This window comes from Ursus maritimus, unplaced genomic scaffold (genome assembly GCF_017311325.1).
Source record: "Ursus maritimus isolate PB19 unplaced genomic scaffold, ASM1731132v1 scaffold_2, whole genome shotgun sequence".
Taxonomy (NCBI): domain Eukaryota; kingdom Metazoa; phylum Chordata; class Mammalia; order Carnivora; family Ursidae; genus Ursus; species Ursus maritimus.
The window spans coordinates 41,337,618-41,349,080 of NW_024424452.1; the positions used below are offsets into that span (position 1 = coordinate 41,337,618).

The 11,463-nt window shown below is 56.6% G+C and overlaps 1 long non-coding RNA gene across 1 annotated transcript; it reads right to left on the reverse strand.

Annotated features, from left to right (window-relative positions):
- Positions 1–6,140: 6,140 nt before the first annotated feature.
- LOC103668347 lies at positions 6,141–10,480 on the reverse strand. Its single transcript, XR_569989.2, has 2 exons — positions 9,280–10,480; positions 6,141–8,190 (listed from the first exon to the last, which is right to left on the reverse strand). It is a non-coding gene; the product is annotated as an uncharacterized LOC103668347 (long non-coding RNA).
- Between the last annotated feature and the right edge of the window lie 983 nt (positions 10,481–11,463).

Below are 11,463 nucleotides of genomic sequence, written 5' to 3' on the forward strand. Positions count from 1 at the left end.
CCGGTGACATCGAGGAGCCGCTAAAAGCGACGCCATCCTTCGCTCTAGCAGGGACAGTCCCATCCAGATCAAGAAGGATGGAGAATGTCACCATACTTTGGACCGAGCTCCTCTTGAACAAGCTACGGGCGTGCAAGAGCCTGGAGCAGAGGGTCGGCCACGGGGAGAGCCAAGGGGCTCTGCCGTGTGCGCCGGGGTGACCTGGGGAGGCTCCCCCTCCTTAGAGAAGTGCAGGGGATCATTATTGAGGCTTACCTGAGCGGGTATGAAAACAACACCTGCCTGAGGGGGACAGACCCTAAAATCCTTCTTGAAAAAGAGGAACTAACTCTTCAAAAGGGAAGCTTTGTGAAGAAACTGCTAGAGACAGGCGGTGGCCTCTCCCTGTTGGCCGTTGGCTGTTGGCTGTTGGCTGTTGGTGGGGCTGTGATGCCCCGAGTGGGGCCACTCAGTTAATGTGCAGGAGCAGAACCAGGGAATGCAGAGAAGTAGATAAGGAAACAGTACGTTTGGCATCAGGAAGAATGTTCAAATGGCTGGAAAAGACCAAATATAGAGAATGTTTGGTCAAGAATGGCCACACAGGGAAGATGTAGAAGGAATTTCTGGTTTTGGTCAGTGATTGAACTAGCTGGTTTCTAACACCATTTCCAAAGCCAAGACCCTAACACAAAGCAGCTCAGGTGTCAGCTGACATTTCAGGCTTCCTGGAAAGCTCCATGAAGGGACCCTGTCACGTGCATCGTTTCTCTATCAAGTGCCCGGAAGAGTGACAGGCATATAACGGGTGTTTGATGAATATTTGTTGAATGAATGAATGAATGAATGAATGAATGAATGAATGAGTGGCTGGATGAATTAGACAATGCAGGTGAAAGTTCTTATCAACTGTGAAATATTGCAGAGTTAGAAAGAGCAATGATAATCATTGACATTGAGTTGTGTTTCAAGAGCTTTACAGGCATTGTTATAAAGACTAAGTGTTATAGCAGTTTGGTCAAAGGAGAAGCAGGGGAAGAAGAGAGGTCTGGAGGAACCGGGGAGGACCAGGGAGGACCGAGGAGCCCCAGGCCACAGACAGAGAAGACAGGATGAGGTGGTGGTCTTGGCTCCATTGTGCTCAAGGAAATTGGGAGGGGCATTGCTGGGCTGCATGGCCATGACGACTCCACTAATTAAGAGGCTGAGAAATAGGAGGAGTGGAAATGACCCAGAAAGGGGATTTCATCTCGGAGTTACAAAAGCAAGCAGAGTGAAGCCAAGGAGAAGGTGGCATCTTCCACTGGGACCATGTCTGCCCCCAGAACACTTGCACAGCGGCGGCACGGTCAACTCCCTGCCTTGTGTCTCAGAAGCCCTTCTGGGTGTCCTGGCCGAGATGGGATTTTCTCAAGGGTCCCTGGCTTTTGGCAGAGCAAAGAAGCAATACTTGATGGAAGGATAAAATGAAGAGTTTCCATTAGCCACGTGCCTGATTTCTGCTTTGCTGGGAAAGGTTATGGACTCTCTGTCTCTGAGGAAACTGGAGGAGAGATGTCTGAGGGTTCTGGGGCAGGAATGGGCGAGGTAGTGATGTCCTCAGGGCACCACTATTTTATTAAAAAAAAAAAAAAGATTCCTGCAACCAGTTCTTTCCCTGATGAGTCTGGGTTGGGGAGTCCTATCCAGATGCCCCCTTACCCTAATCCAGATTTCTCATACAGCGTTCCAAACTTCCCCTTTTTTGTACCCTTTGAAAGCTGGAAAACGAATCCAAGGGCCTCTCTGAAAATAACCCTAGGGAGTTCGCATTTGGCTCCTGGGGTCTCTTCTCCCCGCCTGCTCCGGGTCTTGACCACGAGAGAGTAGGGGGGGGGGGGCGCGGTGCCCGCAGTCGGGAGCGAGGACAGGGTGCCCCTGGCGACCAAGCAGCCAAGCAGCGGCATGCGCCCCGCGGTTCGTGGCCTCGTGCTGCCACCTAGTGTCCCCAGACTATAAATACCTCCCCCCGCGCATCCACACAGATTCAGGGCTCCTTTCCTGCGTGTGTTAGTCTTTGAGCAGCAGTGCACGGAGCCCTCCCGCGGCTGGCTGCCGCGCGGGCCGCCGCCCCCCACTCTGCTTCTGTCCTCTCTCCCCGTTGCCGAGGCTCGGGCCTCTCTCTGGAGGGTCCAGGTAACGCCGACGCCCGTCCCTCTCGTTGCGTCTCAGGCTCACTCCTCCCGTGAGCCGGGGCGGAGGGGACCGCGAGTTTCCAGCCCGACGCCCAGGGTCGGAGGGAGCGAAGAACAGCCCCTGAAAAGACGGCGGGACCGAGAAATGACACGGAATGAGGTCAGACACGGGTGCAGCCTTCGGGCACCTTGTTCGGAAAGAGTGTCGGGTCCTGTCAGGCTGGCTCACGTTACAGCAAACGCCCGAGGCTCAGGGGCAGGGATGAGGGGCCCCCTTCACAGGGGAGGGGAGTCGCGCAACGCCGGGGCGGGGGTCCCGGGGCTCCCGGCGCCGCTCCAGGGTCCGCTCCTGTAGAGAGCGTGCCCGGGGGAGGGACGGAGACCTGGCAGCGGCGGCCTCTCAAGACGGCAGCGTGTCATCACAGAGCGTGCGCCCCAGGGGTGTCTGCGGCGCGGGGACAGGGGCGCAGGCGCCACCGGCGGGCGCGCGACACTCCTGCGTCACGAGGGCTCCTCCTGGTGGCCACGGCGGGTACTGTCCTCCTCCCCGGGAGCGAGCCGAGGGAAGGCGCCCACGGACGGGCAGGACTCGGGGGCGCGGGAGGCCAGACGTGCTGTCACTTCATGCGCACCGACACGGACTTCCAGGAAAGCAGACACATTCGTACGGAAGTGGAAACAGGTAGAACCCACTCTGAGCGTATCTGATGGACGATCCCCCCGGCGTCCTTGAGCTCCGATCTCTGCCCCGCACGTTCTCCGCACCGCCCTACCTGCCTTGTGCCGAACCCTCGCAGCCCTGTGCGGTAGGTGCTCACGGAGGCTCCGGCAGCTCGAGCCACGCGTGCCGGGCCGTCCCCGTAAGTCGGGGGCCGGGCTTGAGCCAGACCCGCGGCCTCCAGGCCTGAAGCACGGCTTCTCTCGACCCGACGCTGCCGAGACAGCGGCTGTGGGAGGCGGCAAACCTAGTTCCTCCGAAGCCGGGCGTCTGTCTCCTCCAGATTCCGGGAGGCTCCGTCCTGGAGGGCAAGTCAAGGGAGAGATAGCTCGCCTGACAGACCCCGAAACGTGGGCGCTGAAGCCAAACTGACACTCAACAGCACACGCGTCCTCCCGGCGCTGCCTGGTAGTGGGCGACCGTGTGGAAGGGACAAGGACAGCTAATGGTCCGAACCCTCCGAGACTCCGAGAACGTTAAGAGACAAGTCAAGGACACAGACGTTTACAAAACCTCAGAGACCAGGACGAATAGGATAAAGAAAAGGAAAAAATCCTAAGGGTGGGGGTCGGGAGAAGTAGACGTAAATATGTTGTTGGAGGGTTTGAAGGTTTAGGGAGAAGCGGCATCTGAACGGTCGGGGGCTTTCAACAGACGCGCATGGTGGGGGGGCTAGGTAAGGAAGAAGGGACCCGGAGAGGGAAGCAAGAGGGAGAGCGGACGGGGCGGGGGAGGGCAGGTGTGTCCAGGGCGCGAGCTCTCGTCTGGAGGGAGCTCAAGCACACGAAGGGTGCTGGGAGGACGAAAGCTGGCGTCAGAGGGGAGCCCTGGCAGCTGAGGTCACGGGGTAGGCCGCGTCCAGCGTGAGAGCCATGTGGGCTTGCCACTCGCAGGCAGCAGTGCACCCACAACCGTGCTTTAGAACACAACCCGTGGTCATGGACGCGGGCTCGCTTGTTTCCAGGCACACGCCACCAAAGCCGACGCAAGGGGCTGGTGGGCCCACGGAGGGTCATGCACAGTGACCATGCAGAGATACGGGGACTGGAGACTGGGGACCGGCTGGAGGTGGCACAGAGGGGCAGGGAGAGAGGACGCGGCGAAATACCACATGGAGGCCTTCGCACACGCCGCCACTCTCCACTAGTTTTGTCATAGCAGGAACAGGAACAGCGATCGGCCTCGCGGGATCATTGCGGGCGGAGCAGACGGGGTCACGTGTGGAAAGCACCTGGCCTGTCGCCCGCCCGTGCTGCCTGGCAGCTCCTGGCTCGCGGGGTGAACATGAGCGTGCGTGTGTGGTGCTGGCATGACCTGAAATGGGAAACTTGGGGGAGCAGATCTCCGTGTGTGCGGAGCAGGAGGGGGCCACTGGCCAGCTTGTAGGACCTGGGCAATCGCATCCAGGTGGAGCCGTGCGCAGGCAGCTGGGAAGCTGGGTCTGGCATCCGGGAGGGTCTGAATCACCGACGTAAAGGAGAGGTACTGGCACCACAGAAGTAGGTGAGAAAACCCACAGAGAGAGGGGAGCGAGGGGAGACGAAGGTTAGGGCACGCGGAGCCCTAGAGGGCACGCAGAACCACGGGCGCTCTCCCGAGGGCGCGGGAGGAGAACAGGGAGAGGGCAGAGCCACGCCGCCAGGACACAGCCACCAGGACACAGCCTCGCCGTGGCAGCAAGGCCATGGCCTGTGTCACAAGCTACTGACTGAAGGGAGGGTAGAGACTCGGCCTCCCAACTAGCTTTGAGGCTGCTTGGGCCCCTGAAGACTGTGGTTTCAGGAGAGAAGATGGGGCTGGAACCCAGACAGGCAAATGAGGACCAACAGGCCCTTCCTGATCCCTTTTGGGAGAAGTTTGATGGTGAAGGAAGGAGAAGAGAAGGCAGTAGTTTGAGAGGGTAAGGGGTGACAGGACTCTCTTTGCCGGTATAGGAGAGATCTGAGTGTGTTTGCTTGTTGGGAAAGGGAAGACTGTAACACTTCCCGGGAGCTGGTGCTGGCAGAACACGGAGGTTCCAGAGGGGAGGGCAGCACAGAGGCTCCTGGAGGGTCAGTGTCGAGGAAGAACTTCCTTCCCAAGGCATTGAGTCAGGAAAAGAGGGAGATTGGGGAAGATACTGAAGAGTCACCAGATGGGTGCCTGGGTGGCTCAGTCGGTGAAGCATCTGCCTTCGGCTCAGGTCATGATCTCGGGTCCTGGGATCGAGCCCCGCATCGGGCTCCCTGCTCAGCGGGAGTCTGCTTCTCCCTCTCCCTCTGCCTGCCGCTCTGCCTACTTGTGCTCGCTCTGTCAAATAAATAAATAAAATCTTTTAAAAAAGTCACCAGAAAGAAAGCTCTGTGCACAAGAGAAGCAAAAGTGGGGCCAGAGCCTAAGCAGAGAGTGGAAGACTGAGAATCGTCCCTACAGGGGACTGGCCGTCACCTTACCCTCTACCTTCCAAGTGAGGTGTGGACGCAGGGCAGTTGTGGGACCACCCAGAAGGGAATGGGGGGAGATTGGGCAGAAAGTTGGGGGCTGAGAGCTGGAGGCTCAGATAAAACCTAAAAATAATAATATCTAATGCTAGCAAAGGTACAGGCAATGAGTGGACCATATACTCCTGGGACAGTTTTCTAGAAGGCCAATTTGGCAATATGTATTAAAAGCTTTTCAAATGTCACACTCCTTGGCCCTCTTTTCAGTTTTTTTTTTTTTTAAGATTTTATTTATTTATTTGACAGACACAGCAAGAGAGGGAACACAAGCAGGGGGAGTGGGAGAGGAAGAAGCAGGCTCATAGCGGAGGAGCCCGATGTGGGGCTCCATCCCAGAACGCCAGGATCACGCCCTGAGCCGAAGGCAGACGTTTAACGACTGAGCCACCCAGGCGCCCCTCTTTTCAGTTCTAAGTGTTAAATCTAAGGAAATAGAAGATATGTACAGATACGTTCAGTGCTGTGTATAATAGAAAAAAAGGAAACAATTTTTTTTCTAATAATTATTTGCTTTAAAAAATTTTTAAAGATTTTATTTATTTGAGAGAGACAGAGAGAGAGAGACAGAGCACAAGCAGGGGGACCTGCAGGCAGCAGGCAGAGGGAGAGGCAGACTCCCCACTAAGCAGGGAGCCCGATGCAGGGCTCGATCCCAGGACCCCGAGATCATGACCTGAGCTGAAGGCAGACGCTTCATCGACTGAGCCCCCCGGGCGCCCTGAAAATAGGAAACCATTTTCAAGGTAGTAGACTTTAGTACGTGTGCAAGAGATAATACTAGGCAGCCACTAAAAATGTAAAAAAGCATTTATTGACATGATAAAATGATCATGACAGTATTAAGTAAAAAAGAAAACATAGTACCCAAAATACAAGTATGTTCATATTCTCTACAAGATCCTCCTGTACACATACACGCGTGGGGGGAGGGGGTGAACACATGTCTCTGGCTTGGACAACTGCAAAATTATCGTGACCATCAGGTCGGATGAAGAATTAAGGAGAAATGACTGGTTTCAGTCATAAAGATACGGAGCCACAGCTGAAGTACGCTGGACACACAGATGGAGGCCCAGGAGAGACATCCCGGTCACGGACATAGAATCAGAGTCACTATCATCGAGGTGGCTTCAACCTCAGGCACAGACACTTCGCTGACAAGGAGTAGAGGAGGAGGGAGGGCAGCCAGAGACACAGTCCCCAGCAAACAACACAGTGCTCAGGAGGAGCGCGGCTGGGGAGTGAGGGCTCTGAGACGGCCAGCGGCCCCCATCCCGCGCCGAGGCCCCACGCCTGCAGACAAGAGCTTGTCTCCATCTCATCGCTGAAACGCACGGGGCTCTCCCGCACCCGCGCTGCCCACTGCGCCAGCCTGGAGACAATTCGCCCTTCTGCCTACTCCGGAGGAGACTTCTCACTTCCTGTCCCTTCAACCGGCTGACCTGTCAGTTCTCTCCCAGTGCCGAGGGTCGCTCTCAGGTATCCCTTCTCACGCACGTTCAGTACGTTGCGAGCTGCAGGTGAGGCCACCTTGCCCGCAAACACACCAGGGCTTTCTCAACCTCAAGGACTCGAAGTGGCGCTCATGTCTCCAGTACCTCGTGCTCCGTGCCTCTTCCCTCCGGTGCCAAACTCCTGCAGTGCGTGATCTGCACAGAACGTGTGCACAGCATCTGTACGGAAGTGTAACCACTGCCCCCCCAGGACCATCACCGCACAATACAGCGACACATCTTCCAGCTCTGCGCAAACTGCCCTCAGAACCTGCCAGCAATCTCTTTTTCTTCAATCCAGTGGCCCGCATTTGTCCAACACAGACTGATCTCTCTGCAAATTTGATGATGCTGACTGTCCTTTCTTGAAAACACGTTCCCGTTTGCTTCAATAAACACTGATGGAACACTTCTTGGTTTGGTGATAACATTTTAAAAAGGACAAGACTCGATCTCCAAGTGTGAGGAGTTGAGCCCCGTTGGAACAGTTCTATGAATTTAGCCACAGAAACCTTTGCCCCGGTCAGAAGGGCTGCAGTGGGATGGTGGAGGCTGACTTCAAATAGCACTGAGCAGAGGGGCAAAGCCAGCTTACAATCGGAAGAGGCAGCAGAACGCAACTGATTCTGTAAAGAAATTCGGTGGAGAAGGGAAAAGAAAGCACTTTCCAGAAAGTCCCTGGAAGGGAGCATAGGAGAATGGGGCAGGGTTTTTAGGATGTGGAAAGACTTCGCATGCTTCCAGAGTGAAGGGGTTGTAGGCAGAAAGGGAGGCGCTGAAGTCTGAAAACAGTGCAGGGCCAAGTGATGGGTCCCGATCCTGGAAGTGATGTCGGAGCACTGGTGTGGACAGAAACAGGGCGCTTCCAGTAAAGCTGGACCGGGGGTGGGAAGAGCTCCTCAGGTACCACGCCACAGAGGTCAAGGCCTGGGGACTGGCAGGCGTGGAGCGGTGTGTTGTTTACCGGAGTTTTAAAATAATCTGAAGTGGTGCCCAACACTTAAAAACCATGAGATTTCAAACAAGAATCTGGATTTGCAGCTTCATCTCAAACTGGAAGAGACAGCGGGCGGCTCCGGGCAGGCACGGGCCTGCAGTCACCACCGACAGAGCATGTGCCTGGCTCCCCTGGGCATCGGGATCTGACAGCCACGCTGTTTTTCTCTCCTGCTTCTCAGACTCATCCTTCCGGGTCACTCGCCACGGCTGCTCCTTCTCAGATGGTGACGACCGGGTGTTGCTTCTGTTCTCAACGTTCCCCGCAGTTTCCCTTTGAGAACCCGTCCAACCACTGCTTCTGAGACACTGCCTGCAAGTCAGCATTACGAAATCACTCGACACCGGGGCTGGAAAGGAATTCAGAGATCAGTTCAATCTTCTCAATCCACAGAACACCGTGGGATCACAGAACCCTAGAGTTCAAAGGAATTTTAAAGGTTAAGTAGACTCGTTTACAAACAAGGAAACGGAGATGAGATTAAACGATGCACTTTCTACTTCACCACAGAATCCTGTGCAATTCAGCACACGCGACCCGAGCTCTTGTGCGTGGCACTGCGGGGAGCAGGAACCTGGGTCAGCCCGCACTCCCCGCATGTGCACACAGGCTACAACACAGGAGTCCCAGCACCAGGAATGTATTATGGGACAACGGAGGAAAGCCAAGTCCCAGTGATGGAAATCTATTTAACTGTATGAGTGAGAAGGGGCTGGGGCCTTTGTTCCTTTTAGTTCTCGTTGTGTGTAGATGGTCTATAACATTGGAGCAAAAATGCTCAGACAGCTGAAGTGACTTGTCCAAGGTGACAGGCCTAGAAACCGGGTCTCCTAACTCACACTCCAGTGCTCTTTCCCACGGACTCTGGCTTGTCTTGAGCACTCCCCACAGGCGTTTCTGAATCGAGGTTCATTGACGACCTCGCTTTACCCAGTAAGCAGCTCCACCGTTCCTCCCGCTGGGATGGGTCAGCATCCCGTAGCCACGTGCGACAACATGCAACAGTACACACACCTACAACACACCTCGCACCTGTTCCAGCAACAGCTTTCCTTTCAAAACGTCTTTTGTCCAGGCCTTTCTCTGGTGACTGCTTGCACCACTGCGGCGGAGAACCTTATTATCTTAATATGGTCTTGTCTCCAGGCGCTGACAGACTCACAGAGCCTTAGAGGTGACTTGCATCCAAACTTTGCCCAGAGAGAAAACAGCTTCTCTGGTGCTCCTGACCCTGACAATGGCCAGCCAGCTGCTGTGCGGGCACCCACCTGCCTCCAGGGCAGCTCCCTACACTATGAGACACCCACATAATGAGAGAGTCCAGTCACTCACCCACTCAGCAAGTGCTTACTGACCATGCACTCTGTCCCAGGCACAGTGCGTGGCACACCGGACATTTAACCACGTGGGGTTCCCCACTGGCCTTCCGCACGCTCACCTTTCCTGTCTTTGTCCCGCTAGCCTCAGGTAACTTTTGGTTCTGTTTCTTCATCTTGCAGGTGGGAGATAAAATCTTGAAGGGCTGTTGTAAGAATCAATTCATACAGGTGTAGAGTGCTCTGGGAACCAAGCGTAATATAGGGAAGGCTTTCTCCTTTTTCACCAACTACGTATTTTTTTGGAGGGGAGGTGATGTCATTTTTTTTTTTTTTTTAAGATTTTATTTATTTACTTGAGAGACACGGAAGCAGACTCCGCACTGCCCAGGGGCTGCATTTGGGTCTCGATCTCACCACCCTGACATCATGACCTGAGTGGGTATCAGGAGTCAGAGGCTTAACCGACTGAGCCACCCAGGCGCCCGCCAAGTTCATTTTAAAATCATCCACACATGTAAGAGAGTAACCATCCCATGTATTATACAGAAACCACAGTGAAATACCCATCAATCTACCACTGAACCCAGTTACCCGAGGGCTGCCGGCAGCACCCACCCGTCCTTCCGCATCCCGCCCCCAGCCTCTCTCCAACCTAACTACTAACGAACTCCGTTTACCCTTCCTCCGACTTTTTAAAGCGCTTTACCACATACACCTAAACGCTATATTGCTTAATTTTGCTTATTTCTGAAGGTTAGACAAATGGTTGCGAACGTCTGTAGCGCTCCGGGGCTTCTCCGCTGGTTCCTCCCGGGGCGCGGGGCGTCCGGGAGTCCCCGAGAGAGGCCCCGCCAGCGGGCGAACTGGCATGTGACCGCGGCCTCTGCGCGCGGGGTCGGACAGGGTTCCTCCCCGTGGGGTCCGCTCCGGCCACGGCCGCCGGCTGCGCTGCGCACCGGGGCTCCGCGGAGACTCCGTTGCGGGGCACGCGGCACAAGCCCCCAGGGCAGCGCCACTTCGGTTCGCATCGCGCAGGGAGGCGGCGGCGGCGGGGTCACGCATGCGCAACCCCCTCTCCAGGCCCGCGCGACACGCAGACACCTTGGTGCGCCCGCAGCGTTTTTTCCCATCTAGGGCTCAAGCTTTTGTGTACGCATGCGTTTTGTCCGGGCTGCGGTTGGCTGATGAACCCGTCCGTCATCCGAGTGGCCAACCGAGTGAGCCTCAAGATGCGCTTCCCGCCCCACGGTGGGGGCGCTGGGCGGAGCTTTGGGTCTTTGTCCTCGCCCGCGCTAGTGTGGACAAGCCCACTGAGTAGTGTGTGTGGGCCCACCCGCTGCTTAGCGATTAACAATTGCTTTCGTGGCCGGGTCGTGGCGGGAAGGGGGAGTGGGCGGGTGACGGGCCGATGTGAAGGGCACTGGCCGCAGTGACCATTTATTGAGCACCTCCTGTGTGCCCGCGCGGCTTCTGGCCTCCCCTCGCCCCCTCCGCCTTAGGGGAGGCGCCAGGCCCCGGAGTCCCGAGGGACGGGCCCGGCGGGAGCGTGACCTCCCGCTGCGCGGGCCTGCCCCGGCCGCGTCTCGGGCTTTTGGGGGCACGTGGCGGCGGCTGCGGGGGCAGCGCAGGTGGCTCCCGGGGCGGCCGCGGGGGCGGCGGGCTCACTTCGCGGGAGGCCGAGCGGGGCCTGCGTGCGCGTGAAAGCGAGTGCGCGGCGAAGGCTGGTAAATGCAGATCGGTCCGGCAGCAATCAGGGCCGGGCCCGCAGGCCGATCTGCCCTGCACCTGCCAGCCAGGGACTGCTGGAGGCGTCGTGGAGAGAAGCGCAGCGCCCCCTGTGCCTTTGGGCCCTCGGGTTTACCAGCGGTGAAGGGTTCGTTGAAGTCTGCGAACAGAAATAAGCAGTCTGTAGCCACTCCACTAGGAGCCACTTTGGAGCCCGGGGTGGGGTCGCCTGTGTCCTTTTCACATCCGCTCGCTGTTCCTGAAACGTTTCCACAATCACAAGGCTGGAAGAGTTACTCAGCCCATGGGACTGAGGAATGAGTCAGAACAGGAGCTGCAGCGAACTGGCCTGGCCTCCTTGGTCTGACAGTCAGATACACCCTCCGCTTCCTGCCTCCCAAGAGCCAGCTCTGGGGATAGGAACCCAGCGAGTGCGAATTCTTCAGTGGACCCGTAGCTAAGCCCAGGAAACGGATCCACACCTTTTCTCAGCCGTGTTGGATCAGGTGTGCCTTCAGGAGCTGCAGAGTAGAGGAGAAGCTGCAGAAAGTCACCACACCCTGGGAAAAAACCCTTCA